Source organism: Dipodomys ordii, unplaced genomic scaffold, assembly GCF_000151885.1.
Source record: "Dipodomys ordii isolate 6190 unplaced genomic scaffold, Dord_2.0 Scaffold25, whole genome shotgun sequence".
Lineage (NCBI taxonomy): Eukaryota > Metazoa > Chordata > Mammalia > Rodentia > Heteromyidae > Dipodomys > Dipodomys ordii.
In genome coordinates this window covers 11,744,024-11,758,924 of record NW_012267241.1, presented here as the reverse complement: position 1 = coordinate 11,758,924, position 14,901 = coordinate 11,744,024, and the positions used below count along the sequence as shown (strand labels likewise).

Here is a 14,901-nt window from a genome sequence, read left to right as displayed (position 1 = left end):
TCTCCAGGGTTAAGCCACTATTGGAAGTTCTATTTGGGGCTTCTCAAACGTAAGTGTGCATGCCCGACTCTCCTAGGGAGCATGTGAAAATGCAGAGTCTAGTCCAGGAAAGGCAGGGTGCGGCTTCCGCATCCTTACCAGGCTCAAGAAGGTAGCGCTTTAGTTCCAAAGATTGATACAGTTATTGGAAAAGCTGCCTCCAGCCCTCTCATCCTCCTCTCATCTTTACACAGGAGAGGACCTGGGTGACCCATGATGGCCATGGCTTTAGCAAGCCTGCCTGCTCTACCCCAGATTTTGCTTTCCAGTCCTTACAACATGTCCAAAAAGAATTCTCATTCACCAAGTGGGTTTTTGGTATGAACTTCCCCATGTCAGACAGCAGGGGGCGGCTTATACCTGGTTCTGCTGGTCTACCCTAAACGACAGAGTTAAAAACAGCCAATTCTGACTTGATCAAAAGCGTTGGACTTTGAAATGCCCCTGCCTGCTTTTAGGCCATGTTATCCTCAAAATATTTCACTCTTTCTTTCAACTCCTTTCTGTCTAAGCAGCTATGGGGGAAGTAAGGACAATGAAACAGCAAGCTCCCATTAGCTTTGGCCCAGAGTTTACCCAACATGAAAAGAAATGGGCTCATGTTATTACATCACATCTTCCGCCTCCTACACTGACAGCACCCGGGGTCTCCAACTGGTGTCCCAGGCCCAATTCACTTGCCAAAGAAAAGCAGTGGGTAGGAAAAGTCATGTGACCATGGGTGGCTCTACACATCTCTCTCCTAAGTAAAATGGAAACGATTTAAAGTCTTATCCACAGCATTTTCTCCTGGGTCCGGGGTTTATCACTCTAACCTGCATACACCTTCCCCCCTGCCCCGCCTCAGCAATGTACTTCACGCTGGGTTAAGAGTGCAGTTTTTTGCTTTTTTCATCTGGAGTTGAAATAAAGTGAACTGTCTGAAGTCAATCTTCTTTCCAACAGCTACATGAGGCTTTAAAGAGGTGGTGACGGCTGACTGCAGAAAGGAAACAGCGGACTAAATGTGGGAGACTGCTCCGTCCTGGCACCATTTTGGAGTCCTCTTTGCTAAGTAACTGAGAATCAACTAGGACCCTGAAAATTGGCTAAGTCACCCCACACATTCCCTGGTTGTTTTCCCCCACCCCCTTTAGGGGTTGGGTACCTGTCAAGTTTCTTTTCTCTCTCCAGAATGACTACAGAATCTAGGATGGATAGGCAGAACTTCATTGAAGTTAAGCTTGCTTTGGTAGATGTTTACAGTTACAGGAATTGTGGAAAATGTGACAAGAGCCAGTTAATGTTTTCATTTTTAAAATAAACAATTACGTTTCAGTACTGGGGTAGAGGGAACATGAGGAAACCCTAGTTAATGCTGAATTCAATTTGGGGTATTTTCACATTTTGTAATTAGTTATTAAATATGACATTTCATTAGGGACTGCTTACCTGAGATGTCAATTGTAATATGCACTTTAATTGAACATAATTGGCTGACCTTAATCTTGGAGCTCAAAAAAGCATTCACTTGCAGTCTAATGCATCCTAGGGAAGTCTTCTCTTCCTGTTCTCCTAACCAGCCCTGGGCATCCAAGGTCACCTAGAGTCCCTTTGGCCACCTCCTTCCTAATGGAACTGTCTTGAAGGGCTTCCTATGTTTTTTTCCCCACTAAGGTTGGGAAGTGAAAAGATACGTTTGTAGGCTCTGGGGCCTGGGCAGGAGAAAGCTGTGGCTGGGAATATTTACAGCGAAACTTCAAAACAGAATCTGAGACACAGGCAGCTTTCGGGGTGGTCACATGGCTCCTGAAGAGAGTCTGAATTACGAATTCAAAGTGAAAGAAAATACTAGGCTTCCTTCAAATAGACTCTGGAGAAAAAAGGTTGCTTCTAAAAAGGCAACTTTAAAGGGATCTCATCCATGACAAGAATTTCGGGCATTGTGTACTGAGGCACAAAGCAAGGAGCTCTGTGCTATGCTGGGTGGGAGGGAGGGGCAGCCCTCAGTGGGTAACAGCGCCGCCCACAAACCCACCTCCTGACAGTTCTAGTACCTTCAACTCGGTGCTGCAGATATGGCTACTCTGATGAAGTCACATTTCATGGCATATTATGGGAAGGATTATACACATTTGGAGATACATACATTTTGGAATTCAGAAGTGTAAATCGAGGGTTGGTTGTACCATCTTACTTTCAGAACAGTAATCATTCTACTTTTCTTTGCTTCTCGATTTGATTCAACATGAGGCATTTAATGTTGTAAATGAATTTTATCTGATAATAAAGGGCAATTTATAAGCTGGGATGGCCAATCACCTCATTTCTCGTTTTCTCTCATATTTTCAGCACATTCCTTCTGAGAGCCTCGGCATGTGGTTTTCCTCATGTTCCTTTCCACCTCCAGTGGCCCCTCCAACTGCTGGAGGAAGGCCACTTCCTCCTTGCTGGAGGAAGGCCACTTGCCTCCTTGCCTCCACCCAGCAGCTCTCTGCAGTCTGGCTCCATCCTACCTTTTGCCTATTTCTGCCACTCCTCCATATGACCTGTCTCTCCCATTCCTCCATAGAGATCTAGGTGGTGGATTTAGTGTCATACCTTAGGCTTTCGGGCCTCTTCCTTCCTCTGTTTTAGTGTTTCTTTCCATTCCCAGCTAACTGTCCATTTCTACTGCCCAGCCCCACCCTTTACATGTTTTGTCTATAACCGCCACAGTCCCCATGTCTGCTCCCTGCTACTGAATCCCACTAACATTCTGTTACATTTAGTTTATCTCCGTGTATAGTCACTTAGCTTGAGAACTAAAATAGTAGAGCGAGCCTGTTGTTATGGATGTCACAGTCCTGGGAGATGAAGAGTTTGGGATCTTTTGCCTTTGGCACAGATGTATCACACAGATTGGCAGGTAGAGGTTAAAGGTTAACTTTTTTTTTTTGCCAGTCCTGGTGCGCTTGAACCCAGGGCCTGGACACTGTCCCTGAGCTTCTTTTTGCTCAAAGCTAGCACTCTTACCACTTGAGCGACGGTGCCATTTCCGTTTTATTCTGTTTTTGTGGTGCTGAGGAATTGAACCCAAGGCTTCATGCATGTCAGGCAAGTACTCTACCACTAAGCCACATTCCAAGCCCCAGGTTAACACTGTTTAGACCAAAAATATACCACAGAATGACTTAGATTCCTATGTGGAAATTGCTGTTGACAAGCCATTTGGTTGTCTGGGCCTGTGATACCATATTCACTTACAGTCTCAGGAATAAAATAGAGCTAGTAGGGCTGGCACACCACCATTATTAATTCTACCTCTACCATCACACTTTGATATAGTACTTGGGTAAAAATGACAACGACTGCATTCTTAAATTAAGAAACGTGGCTTTGTCAGCACTTCCCACACCAGTAATTCTTATTCTAAAATGGAGACATCATAGACTATTTTGTGCCTGGTAGAGTACAGCTCTTCTGTTCATTCTCAATGAAACATTTGAGACTGAGTTTGAACTAGCAACACATGTGGAAAGTGTCTGTGTTTTCAGGAATAAACAAACCCCTCTAATACTAGGATACATGAAGGGTGACATTGTGTTTGAGGTGAATGTTACCACCCATTGCAGATTATGGGTAGCCTCTGTCCATCTGTAGTTAACTCCTGACTGTGAGTAGCTTGAGTGTCCACAGAGATGCTCCTGGGAAGGTAGCAGTGAGGAGGGCCGACTCCTGCTCACACCCAGAGCCTTGCTTCACCAGCAAGGCCGACAGCTTCTCTGCATCTCTTCCATGTGCAGCATAACTCTTCCACCTTTTCTCCTTCACAGCAGCCTTTCCTTCTTCTAAATAGCTAATGATTTAATTTTTGTCAACTATGTGGCACAAATAGTCTGGTGTTAATAATATTCTTTGCTATTCACATAGCAGATTTCTAACCTCAGGCTAAATGCAAAACTAAATTATCAAAAGGTAGGAATGGTGAGCTCTGCTCTAGAGTATGCAAAGCATATTTCTAGGGAGGCATATTCAAGTGCCTGCCATTGAATGCACTGAAATAGTTGAGTAACACAGGTCTGAAGTAAACTATAAAAGCTGGGAGCAAGATACCATCTACTTTCAATGTGTACTCCATACCCCGGCAACTGCCACTGTAAGACCATGGCTGCCACTCTCTTTTCTTACATACTATATCAACTTACTTTGCCAAGTATAAATATATATGTCAAGGTCTATTATGCTCAATGAGTTTGTCTTGACTACCCAAAAGAAAGTAACTCATAGAATGAATTGTGAGGTAGGAAGAGAAATGTAATTAAGATAAAAATCGGCAAGTGTAATAACAGAAGTATGTGCAAACGTGTGTGGGAGGATCACAAATTTACTCAAGGTAGTAGTAGAACACACTCATAGGAAACTTGGTTGGGAAAATCTCATAGAAGAAATATTATAAAGAGCTATATGGACAATTAGGATGCAGTTTTGGTCTAGAAGCTGAGACAGAAACTGAGAAGGAAGAAACAAAGATTGGGAGAAACCAAAGAGTTCGATGTTGAAGGGACTGTTTTGGCTTTGACTTTGCATTGGTAGAGGAATTGAGATCCCTGACAAGAAGTGAAGACTACTGCTCAGAGAATGATGGCTGAATGGTAAGCAAGCCAAGGTAGGGAGGACTGCAGAAAGTGTGAAGAAGTGTAAAGAAGGAGAGATGTTGGGAAGCCATGAAGTGGGCTTGAAGAGATTCACCCCATTATCATAGCAGTCATTAGTGAAAATAACAAAAGAGGAGCTGAAGGCAGATTCCGGTGAGTCAGGGGAAGAAAGGAAAGAGAGTGGAGTCAGTGAGGCAGTCTGCTTTTTCTCTGGAATTGGCTAGAAAGGGGTGAGGCAGTTGTTAGAAAGGGATCCTGGGATTGAAGGAATCATGGTTTGGGGATTTTTTTTTTTTTTTTTGGTGCTGGTCCTAGGGAAACTCAGGGCCTGAGTGCTGTCCTTGAGGTACTTTTGCTCAGTTAGCACTGTACTACTGGAGCCCAGCTCCATGTCTGGCTTTTTTGGTAGTTTACTGGAGATGAGAGTCACATGGACTTTCCTGCCCAGGCTGGCTTCAAATTGTGATCCTCAGAACTCAGCCTCTGGAATAGCTGGGATTACAGGCCTGAGTCACTGGCACCTGCTTATTTACTTATTTATTTATTACAGTTTGTTTTTGTTTGTTTTGGAAAGTAGGGAAAGGTATTTGGATATATGTACTAAAGGCTCTGACATGAACTCCCGGGGCTCTGTATTCAACTTCTGACCTCAGAGGATGAAGGTAAGAACACACACTTGCTCATGCTCTCTCACCTTTGCCAGGCCCTTATGGGCCACATAGAGCTAGGCGCATAATTAACGGTAGCTCATCATCTAATAGCTAAAGGAAAGATAAAACAAACCCAACTGAATCAGTGGCTGTAGAAAACTCCTTTCTAAGCAGACAGTCAGTCAAAAAGATGTTAAGCACCCCTTTAACCTTTGGTCGATACCACTTTCTTGACTTTGCAGACTTTCTTTCATTGTCCAGAAAGTCTAACTTCATTTCCTGCCTCCTGGAATAGACATTTACTGTTCCTTTCCACTCTGTACTCACTACAGCTGTTCAGTAGGGAGGAATCTGAGCCCAGGGTAAAGGATCAAAAATCTGTGAGAAAATGGAAAGTAAGGTTTTTTCTTTAAATGTCCACATGTTAAAAATAATGCACAAGAATTTTTTTAATCATACAAAGCACATTACGACAGGGTTGGAAAACAGCCTGGAAAATGTAGATCTTTGTATGAAAAATATTCAAATACTATGTATATTTGGAGTATTTTACACTTATTACTTATACATTCAGTTTTTGCTACCTACAAACTTCTAGATATTTAAAAGAAGATAAGAAATAAAAGACATACCCAGTCTTTAGGAAACAGTGTAGGATGACAATGGTGCTTTTTGGTATGGTAGTAATTCTTGGAAACTCTTGGTTTCTTGGCACTCTGGAACTCCCCATTCATCTCTACAGGAATAAACAACATCTCCACCCCCTCACTAACTGACCAATGAGAGAGCTCAAGGAAAGTAAACAAAATACTTCATGATGACTCATTCTTTGCTTAACAGTGTTCAGATATCCTGGGGCTGGGTGGGGGTGGGGTGGGGGTGAGAATCCATGTCATATCAGTGGTTGCTCAATTCATACACAAAGACAGTGGATTTGGAGACACCTGCTAAGGTAGCTACATACTTCCTTGCAGTTTTTAGTCTAAAATCTACTATAGCCACCTGGTGCCAATAGTGAGGGAATATTTCCTGCCTGCCTTGAAAAACAAAAACATCACACTGCCTGGAACTGTGAGCTATCACTGAGTATTTTGGAACACTTGGTAGATTCATACTTGGTAGAGTATGGATCACTTTTGTTTCCATATTGATGATTCAGAAAATATATGTGCTATAGGTGAGCTTGATCTATAAAATAAAGTTTTCCTCTCTAAAAAGCCAAATTCAGGATAATGTGAGCTATCTAAAGAAAGGAGTTTTGTAACCAGGCTGCCTTGAACTTTGTAACTTTGCCTTCACTGCATGCTCTCTGCCCTGTATTTTACATTTCTTCCCACACTCCCTCTCCCAGATAACAAAATCATTACAGCTTTAAGAAATCTTATTTATAAAGAGGCTTTTATACAAAGAGTTCATAACCCTGTCACACAGTCATCAATGGATATGTTCAGCTAAACAGCATTAAAAGTTGTATAATAATGAAGTTCAATAAATGAACCTTTCATTGATTAATTACATAAGGCCAAGTGTGATTTATAGTCAAACTTCTGATTCTCAGATAGATTGTTTTCTTTCTTCCAGTTTTATACACGGATAATAAGGACTTAAGATAAACTTTTCTGGGAAAAGCTTCTAATACTTAACCCTCAGGCACCGGAGGCTGGGAGAGGGAGTGGGAGGCCACTCAGCTAGTGGCAAGAAGGGCAAGTAATTCTGAAAAGAAGTACTTGTTTAAAATCTAGGGTCTTCTGTAGACTAAGGAGAAAAGATATGTCATTGGGCCTAGTATAAAGACCTTTCCTGGGCAGGGAGTGTAACACACCATGTATAAACTTACAGTGCGTATAACCTTCCTGTCAATATGTTATACAATGGTACCAAAGAATGCAGACCTGAAAGAAGAACTAGCTACCAGAATATCATAATTACCTTTCATAATATCTCAGTCATCCTGACCTCTGATAACATTGAAGATTGATTTAAGAAGGTTTCATTTAGAAACAGTCTACATGGTAAGTGTGTTGGCATACGCTGTAATCACAATGACTTAGAAGGCTGTGGTAGAAAGATTGCAAGTTAGAGGCTAGCCTGGGTGACACAGTGAGATGCTGTCTAAAACACAGTAAAAATACATATACATACAACCTACATGAAGCTTCTGGATAAGATGATGGATTAGAAACCTCCTTCAGGGGGCTCCATGAATGAAAGGAGTCAAGAAAGGACACATTAAATTTCAAAAACACAGAGAGGAAAAGCATCAAGAATTACAAAAGAAGAGACAGCTGAAAAGCAGAGAAAGAGGAAAGCTAGACAGAAGTAGGGAAGTAGGAAGCAGCCCAGCCTGAGGGTGGGGGTAGGGACAGGGTATGTAGGAACTGAAGCCAGGCAGCCCTGCCCACAGGAGTTATCCATAGTTCCTGTAAACCTTAAGTTCAGTGTGGGGATTTGGTGTCCTCATGGCTGCTCCTGTGTGGCAGGCCAGCATTGGGAAAATCTGTTGCTCCCTACATTATAGAGAGAGGGAGCCAAGTAAGATCTTGAGAGAAGCACTATTGTATGAGACTGAGCTACGCAGAGAGTCTTAAAAACAAGGGAGTCTAGGGACACAGTGTCTGGGTAAGAGATGGCCACAAGGGGCATTCCCGTAGCCAGGAGAGTAGGACATGGATGTCTGAAGAAGTTTAGGCATCCATCATCTGAGGCTGACTGCAGAGCTCTGAGCCTGAGTCCATGCCTGTGAATTGCTCAGGCTCTGGAGCTGCCTCGCTGTTACATGTACTGTCAAGTAGGATGGAGAGTGCTGAGCCCAGGTCTGAGGGATTGCTAGATTTTCCCAGGCTCTCTTCTCTCAAATGGGTGTTTTACTTCTGGGTGGGGTTTGAAAGCATCGCTAGGTAGAATGTCTAGTTCGCTCAGGGTGCCCTGGCTGTTCTGTTTCTTTCCCAACACTCCAGTGTCCCTAGCGGAAACGCCTCAGCTTGGACATTTGCTATTCCTGGGTGTACAAACTGGGGGAGTCCAAGCTACAAAGCTCTGTGAGGCCATGAGCAGTTCCTAGAACGCAAAGAAGGGAAGGATCCGAAGCAACTGCCAGCCTTAAAGCTGACAACTGACCCTTGACTGGCCCAGCCCTCATCTTCAAACAGCACCAGCCTGGACAGTATGAAGGTAGCATTACCCTGAAACAAAAACTAGGTAAGGACATACCAAACAAACAAACAAGTAGATGAAATGCTATCAATTTTCCTGTACCCTTAAAAGTCCTTAAGATTTCCATTAGGAAAAATCTTAGACTTGACAAGCAATTTCAACAAAGTAGTAAGATACAAAGTCAGCATACAAAAATATAGCTTCTTGGGGCTGGGAAGGTGGCTCAGTGGTAGAGCGCTTGCCTTGCATGCCTGAGGCCCTGGGTTCGATTCCTCAGCACCACATAAGCAAAATGAAAAAAGCCAGAAGTGGTGTTGTGGCTCAAGTGGTAGAGCGCTAGCCTTGAGCTGAAGAGCTGAGGGACAGCGCCCAGCCCAGAGTTCAGGCCCCATGACCGGACCCCCCCCCCAAAATATATATATATATATATATAGCATCTTTATATACCAATGCAAAGAGGATAAGAAAAAAAAATCAGGAAATCTATACTATTTACAATAGTCTCAAAGAAGAAACACCTGGGAAAAAAACTAAGGATATAAAAGATCTCTATAATAAAAACCATAAAAAACTGAAGTAAGATATTATAGAAGACACTAAAAGATAGAATATCATGAAAATGTCCATATTTCTGAATTCAGCCTATAGATTCAATGCAATAACCATCAAAATTCTAACAACATTCTTCCCAGAAATAGAAAAATTAATCTTAAATCATATGGAAAGTACAAAAGACTCTGAATAGCAAAGCAATTTTAGCAAAAACAGCAATGCTGCCGGGCGCTGGTGGCTCACGCCTGTAATCCTAGCTACTCAGGAGGCTGAGATCTGAGGACTGAGGTTCAAAGCCAGCCAGGGCAGGAGAGACCATGAGACTCCTATCTCCAATAAACCACCAGAAAACCAGAAGTGGCGTGTAGCTCAAGTGATAGAACGCTCGTCTTGTGCTGAGGAGCTGAGGGACAGCGCCCAGGCCCAGAGTTCAAGCCCCACAACCGACAAAAAACCAAAACAAAACAAAAAACAAAAAAACCCAGCAATGCTCAAGTATCACAACACTTGACTTTAAATTATACCAGAGAGCAAAGTAATAAAAAGAACATGGCATGGGCAACTACCAACTAAATAGAATAGAGAGGATCCAGAAATAAATCCATGGAGCTACAGATGCCCAATTCCTGATAAAGATGCCCCAAACATACACTGGAGAAACAGTCTTTCCAATAAATAGTGTGGATAACTGTGGATATCTACACATAGAAGACTGAAATTTGACATCTATCTCTAACCCTGTACAAAAATCAGCACAAAATAGACCAAAGACCTTAATGTACGAGCTGAAATTTTAAAAGCACTGAAAGAAAATATAGGGGAAATACTCCTAATATATAGGAAAATGCAGATTTGACTCTTGAGTAGCTCTCCAATATCTTGTGAAATAATAGAAAGAACTGACAACAGTGCATCAGACTAAAAAGTTTTCATTTAACAAAGGAGACAATGACCAGGGTGCAGTGACAGTCTACAGAATAGGAGAAAGCTTCTGCCTGCTATTTACTGGACAGGTGATTAATCTCTAGAAAAAATAAAAATTAAATGACCAAAGAACAAAAAAATCTAATTAATAGGTAGGCAAGTGAACTGAACAATTTTTGAAAGTACAAATGTCCAATAAATTATACATAAAGACATGTTCCATATGCTTAGCTATAAAGAACATCCAATTGTACCCCACCCTATACAGAAGGTTATTATCAAAAGCTAGTAAGGATATGGGGAAAAATCACCCTCATACACTGTTGGTGAGAATATAAATTAGTGTGGCCACCATGGAAACCATTATGGAGAATCCTTCAGAACTAAAATTTTGTTATGATTCTGCTATACTACTTCTGGGTGTACACCTGAAGGAGCCTAAGTCAGTATACACTAGAGGTCCCAGCACACCTATGTTTACTGCAGCACTATTCATAATATCTAATCTAGGTGCTCATCAGGGGAAAAAAGGAGAGAGGAGAAGAGAGTGGGGGAGGGGAGAGAGATGACAAGAAAGGGAGGGGGGCAGAATGGAGTTTTATTCAGCCATAAAAAAGAATGGAGTAATGCCATTTTCAGGGAACTGGAGATCATTATGTTAAGCAAACTGAGCCAGACTCAGAAAGACAAAAATACTATTTTCTTTCATACGTAGAATTTAGATGGGAAAAAAAATAGACACTAAATTAGAAGTGTAGGACTTCGGAAGAGGAAAAGGTCAGTGGGAAGGAGACAAAGGAAGATAATGGGGGAATGAACATGGGCAAAACACTTCGCATGCAGATTTGAAAATTATGTAATAAAGCCCATGATTTTGTACAATTAGTATGGTAATAAAAAATAAAAATAAATACATAAAATGCAAGGCAATTAGTTTACATGTTACCCAAACATAGTAATAATTTAGTCCTTTTTTCAGTTAACAAATGGAAATGTAGGTATTGCTTGCTTACACAATACTCTTCAAAGTTATAATTAAAATTAATTAAATGTCAAATGCCTTAGGAGACCTCATTAATTAGTGGAATCTTGAGTGGATGTTTTTTATAGAGTAGTTATTCTGAGAAGTAAATAATCAGTCCTGTATTTCTTTTTGTGTCATGCTTGGGATTAAACCTAGGCACTCACTTATTCTTTTTTTTTTTTTAATTGTGAAAATACTGTACAGAGGGGTTACAATTACATGAGCAAGGTAAAGAGTATATTTCTTTTTTATTTATTTTTTATTGTGAAAATACTGTACAGAGGGGTTATAATTAGATGGGCAAGATAATGAGTACATTTCTTATCAAGCATTGTAGCCTCCTCTTCTTAGCAAGAGCTCTGTCACTGAGCTATCCCAATCACTAATTCTTTTTTTTTACTACCTAAACTTGAATAATTAAATTATTTTAAGAAAACCTTCCCTTTGTGCTAGACAAATACAAGACAGTAATCCCAGCACTTGGGAGGTAGAGATCAGTTCAACGTCATTTTGGGCTACCTATGGAGATTCAGTTTCAAAAAACAAAAACAAAATGAAGTGAAACAAAGCAAAAAAGAAAACCTGTGCTTCAACGTCTTTTCTAACATTAATATGTGGTAGAGAAAAAAGCCAAAGCCAAAATAAAAATTTCAGAACAGAATTGTTTTTCTGTGGTCACTTCCTTGTTTATAAACAAGTATTTTTACGGAGCTTTCTTACTTTGGGTAGTCACATAACCTTCTAATTCTAGATGATGGACATATCCAGGGTGCAAGATCTGTTGGCACCATGGCCTAGCTCAGCTGTGCCTAAAGAATGGAATTATTCTTGGAAAATTCTCAGCTTTAAGATTACCATACAGGTTGACCTGAAAGTATTAGTGTCTTGATACTTGTTGACAGCTTTAGAGCCACAGGCAGCCTTTTTACAAGCACCCTAAATTTCTTCAAGCTCTCTAATGCCTTCAATTACAGGATTCTGTTACTGAGATCCACAAGATATTAGGCAGTTTGCGGGGGAGGTTCTTTCTTTTGCCTTGTGATTATTGCCAAGTTTATAATAACTCCACAGCCAGGTAACTATAACATAATCTATTTTGAAAATAAAAATTCTTTCTGAAACAGCTAATGAAGATGAAACTACCAAACATAATTTGGGGAATGAGGACAAGGAGCCCATCTTGGTGTCAGTGCTACCACTGCTGACTGGGCTTGGAGTTAGACAAGCCCTGACTCAATGGAGGGGCTCATAAAGTGGAAAAGGGAGACTTTCCCCATCTCTTGGTTAAGATGGATGGGAGAGAAAAGACTTGAAAAATCATTTCCTATCTGGCTCTTAGATGGAATCCATCTATATTAAATTATTACTATTCTTTATTTTAAATGCTTACCAGGCACTGGGGAAAAATGCCGAACACTTTGTATGATACAATAATGCAATGAAGAATTTATCATCTCCACTGGAACTTAGTAAGGAGGTGACTTTGCCCAAGGTATGAAACTGCTATGTGGTAGGGTGCAGATCCTAGTCCAGCGTGCCTCTCTAACTCAATACTATATACTGTCCTCTAGTACGGTAGACCAGTTTTTCCTCTGATTCATGAGAGGATTTAATAAAGACTCCCAGGATTCATGGTACTTCCTTCTAGTTTTCCACTGACTGTGCAGTCTCCCCAGCGCAGACTAGAGACATTCCAACATACAGTCAAATTAGTCTGTTTTCAAGTACTCACGTTAGGCCCAGTCAATCTGGCATTCAATCCATCCTTTAGTCTTGTTTTTCTCAAACAACAACATGGTTATCTCCCAGTCTCCTAGTGATGAATATGGATTATCACTTCATCTTTTCCCTATACCTTTCTCCTGTCAATTTGCTAATGGTTAAACAAATTCATCAGTACCACAATACAGTTGTTTTAAATGAACAGCTCAAAACTTAGAGCTTCTTTTATGGATTTCTTCTTACTAATGTCAGGAACTGCTATAATGTTAACAGCAAAGTTAAGTGTAGATGCAGTTTTTTTTCTTTGCTTTTGTTTTCTATTACTAGAGACAGATGAAGAATATTGATCAACGGGTCTTGGTTTTTCCTGGAAAAGATACTGTTGTGCAAGAGATTGTAGAGGATTACTCAATAGTTGTATTTTGGCAGGGAGGGCTGGGGATTGGACCTATATAGCCTTGCCTACATTAGGCAAGTGTTCTATGATTGAGGTACATACCCACAACCTAACTAATAGTTTTGATTACCATTTGTAATTCACTGTATAGACCAGAGCAGTAAGGGAGTCATTCTATGTATATAATTCCATATCATATAAAGTGTTCCTGTCATTGTTTTTTAAAATTGTATTTTCTTTTTTGGGTACGGTCGTGGGATCTGAACTCTGAGGGGCACTGTCCCTCAGCTCTTCAGCTCAAGGTTAGCGCTCTACCACTTGAGCCACAGCGCCACTTCCGGCTTTTTTCTTTTTGCTTATGTGGTGCTGAGGAATTGAAACCAGGGCCTCCTGCATGCAAGGCAAGCGCTCTACCACTGAGCCACCTTCCCAGCCCTAAAATTGTATTTTCTAAAAAGGAAAAAATATGGAGGGAAAAAAGCCTTGAATCAAGCTGGTCATTTGTAGAGTATATTTGGATAAATATTTTAGACATATTAGCCAATACTCATAAATTAAAGTGATGTATGGAGGCCCACAATGTTATGAAACAGAGGATATGTTTAGAATAAATGACTGGATCAATAAGGATAATTCACTTAAGAGAGTCATTTTGGTTCATGGCCTCCCTGCAAAATTTTAAGTGATAGTGGCACTGCCCAGTAAGCTGGGCATGCTCTCCCTCAGCTTGGACCTGGCTGCAATACTGCTAGAGGATTTGAGTGGCCAAGTCTTATGTACTTCTGGAACCCACAACCATTTACTTTTTCTGAGGACAGTTCTGTCAGGGAATAGTTTTTCAGACCCCAAGGGATAAATGGCAGTATTTTGTTCAAAATATTTTGTACAAAGACACAAGATGACTACAGCATCATTCTAATCAGGCATGATTGTTGAAGGGGAAAGATTTATTCTTATTTTCACAAAAAGAATCAAAGACCATGAAAACCTGCTAGAGAGAGTATAATATCACAACTTAGGACACTGAAACTGAATGTGACACATAATTAGAAGAAAAAGAAAAGCTGACATGTACTACAATGCAGCTACTGCACCTTTAAGACCCTTCCTCACATGGCTGGGTTAATGAAACAGTTCATTAGCCCATCATCAGCTTTCCATTATTACTATGAGACAGCATATTTTTGATTGGTCCATGGCCTTATCATATATTCCTGAGGACCTGGTAGGGGCTCATCTTCCCAGATGACACCCTGTTGCCCTCCCTCACTGGAAAGCTCATTGCTATCTAGGTGGGATGTTAGACACATGTTACATCTCTTTTCTAGAACTCCTATTCTATTGAAAACAGAACTTTTAGTTAATCTGCAGAAGCAGTTGAATTTATGCCCCACTAAAGTTCCCTTTTAAAAATTACAAGCTGGAGCTGTATCTAAAAAATATGATGTTCTTTGATCCCACACTCATCCTAAAGAAGGGAAAATTCATTTCATGGTTGAAGAACCAATTAAAAAAAAAGAGTTCATTTAAAATGTAAGATTTTTTTTCTTTAAAAGTAAACGATTTCAGGTGTTTATAAAAATCTTTGTTTATAATGATTTATAAACACTGGACATTCTCTTATGTCATAAGAGATTATAGCTTGGACTGGAAGTCTAAATCTTTTCTTTCTTGTTTTTTAAAATGACATTTGCTTTCAGTTTTAAATTTAACGCTAGTGTTTGTAGTTTAGTATCAAGGTCAAGATTGGACTTCTTAATGTTTATGTCCTTATTCACCTTTGACCAGACACGCACGCACGCACTCATGCATGCACACACACAC

At 40.6% G+C, this 14,901-nt stretch overlaps 1 protein-coding gene across 1 annotated transcript in view; it reads right to left on the bottom strand.

Moving 5' to 3' along the window:
• Garem (GRB2 associated, regulator of MAPK1) overlaps positions 1–14,901 on the bottom strand; it is a 174,409-nt gene that overhangs the window by 3,235 nt on the left and 156,273 nt on the right. The window lies entirely within an intron of this gene.